This window comes from Osmia lignaria, unplaced genomic scaffold (genome assembly GCF_051020975.1).
Source record: "Osmia lignaria lignaria isolate PbOS001 unplaced genomic scaffold, iyOsmLign1 scaffold0035, whole genome shotgun sequence".
Lineage (NCBI taxonomy): Eukaryota > Metazoa > Arthropoda > Insecta > Hymenoptera > Megachilidae > Osmia > Osmia lignaria.
This window is the reverse complement of record NW_027478176.1, coordinates 1,135,001-1,137,500: the sequence shown is the minus strand read 5'-3', so window position 1 is coordinate 1,137,500 and position 2,500 is coordinate 1,135,001. Positions and strand designations below refer to the sequence as shown.

At 48.1% G+C, this 2,500-nt stretch overlaps 1 pseudogene; it reads right to left on the bottom strand.

The window, feature by feature from the left end:
- LOC143306738 (large subunit ribosomal RNA) overlaps positions 1-2,500 on the bottom strand; it is a 6,950-nt pseudogene that overhangs the window by 2,642 nt on the left and 1,808 nt on the right.

Here is a 2,500-nt window from a genome sequence, read left to right as displayed (position 1 = left end):
AGAGAGAGATAATTACCGGGTTCCGTTCCTGACCCTATCATTTTCTCTAATCTCTCTCTGCGTCTAAGTGGCATAAGCCATCTCATTGATGGAATAGAGAGTCCGCCATCCTTAGCATTTGCATGAAAGAAGGCGTTTACCACGTCTTGTGGTAAAGCTAGCCATTTACGTATAGCACCTCGCACTAGGGTGTCGACTTTCTTGAGCCGACTTAAATTTGTGTTTCCTAGTGTTAGTAGGTGGTACAGTGCTGGTAGTACCATAACCCTAAGTGCGAAGAGTCTTTGCTGCGGTTTCAGAGGAGCTTTGGTAAGTTTCTCGATGTTCTGCTGGAGCTGTGCTTCAGGATGCACAATTGTGCGTCCCTCAGGAGTGAAGGGCACTCCTAGGTATTTCCACTCGTCTTCTCTTTTCATTGCAGGTAAGGTTCTGCCCTGACAGGAGAACGTTGTTCTGCTATCTACCACCGACTTTTTCTTATGTGGGACATTCCTTAGGGCGACAGTAAAGGATTTATTGGCGTTTATCTTTAATCCACACTGTGCCAAGAAGTCCACTGCCAAATCCAGCAATATTTGGAGACCTTGCGGCGTGGCTGCGAAAAATAATAAATCATCCGCAAACATTAAGGCGTTATAGTGGTCTCCATCAATGTCCACCCCAATTTCCTTGGGTATCATGCAGAGTAATCTGTCCATTATTAGATTGAATATAATGGGAGATAGTGGGTCGCCTTGTTTAACCCCACATGTGGGATGGATCGGTTCCGATTCCCAGTCATCACATACCAGCCTAGTGATGCTATGTTCATATATGTACATGATGTACTCAATCATTGCACTAGGTAGTCCACTGGTGACCAAAGTATCGTGTATTGTTTTATGCGTGACTGAGTCAAATGCTTTGGCAATATCAATTGAGGCCAGATATAGTGGCTTGAATTGTTGTCGATGGTATCTTAGAATTAAATCCAACCTGAATGTGTTTTCCGCACAACCGTCTATGGGAACAAAAGCTTTTTGCCTACTATCGAGTTTGACAAGTTTCATGAGTCTCCTTGCCAGTACTTTGTGGAAGGTTCTCGTTATTACTGAGGAGACTGTGATTGGCCTAAATTCACCTGGTTCTGAGGCTCCGTCCTTTTTCGGAATCATTACAGTTCTGGATTCCAACAAGTGTTCTGGAAGCTTGCCACATATTAAGAATAAATTAAATATTCTTGTTAGGATTTCCGGTGGTACTGCTCTTAGTTGTCTGGCAGTTAAACCATCCGGTCCCGGAGCAGTAGACAATTCCGGGAAGGCTTCCTTTATTTCAATAGGCCGAACAGGTCCCCATAGTGCGTCTATGACCTGTCTTTTCTCTACAACACCAGGTGTTGTATTATTACTGCCTGACATCACATTTTCCCAATAAGGTAACATTATACCTTTTTCTGGTGCCAGAGCAGTCGTTTTGTCCTTGAGCATTGTTCTTAGGCAATCACAAGGATTTTTACGCCAGGCCCGTTGTGTACGAGAGAGTCGTAGTTACTCCCGCCGTTTACCCGCGCTTTTTTGAATTTCTTCACGTTGACATTCAGAGCACTGGGCAGAAATCACATTGCGTCATCACCCGTGAGGGCCATCGCAATGCTTTGTTTTAATTAGACAGTCGGATTCCCCTAGTCCGTGCCAGTTCTGAGCTAAGCGTTGAATGGCGGCCGAAGAAGCGACCACGACGGCGTTAACCGCCACGGAAGCCTCGCAGCAAGGAAGATCCGCGGGAGGCCAAGGCACGGGACCGAGCTCGGATCCCGGGACGCGACCGAAGTCGCCAACCGTTCACCTCGCCCAGGCCCGGCACGTCAGCCAGACCCGCTTCCCGACCAAGCCCGACACGCCCCGCTCCTCAGAGCCAATCCTTATTCCGAAGTTACGGATCCAATTTGCCGACTTCCCTTACCTACATTAATCTATCGACTAGAGGCTCTTCACCTTGGAGACCTGCTGCGGATATGGGTACGAACCGGCGCGACACCTCCACGTGGCCCTCTCCTGGATTTTCAAGGTCCGAGGGGAAGATCCAGACACCGCCGCAACTGCGGTGCTCTTCGCGTTCCAAACCCTATCTCCCTGCTAGAGGTTTCCAGGGAACTCGAACGCTTATACAGAAAAGAAAACTCTTCCCAGATCTCCCGACGGCGTCTCCAGGTCATTTTGGGTTACCCCGACGAACACTCTTACGAGGGCCCGAATGGTATGCGGTTCCGCTGCCGGGTTCCGGAATAGGAACCGGATTCCCTTTCGCCCAATGGGTGTGCATCTCTGCAACTACTTCTTATAAATTCGATTTAGCCATATTTAACAGTTTTGTTGTTGCTTTTTAACTGAGAGCTTTAGGACACCTCATTTACATAGGATTTCTCTTAGGGCTTAGGATCGACTGACTCGTGTGCAACGGCTGTTCACACGAAACCCTTCTCCACGTCAGTCCTCCAGGGCCTCGCTGGAGTATTTGC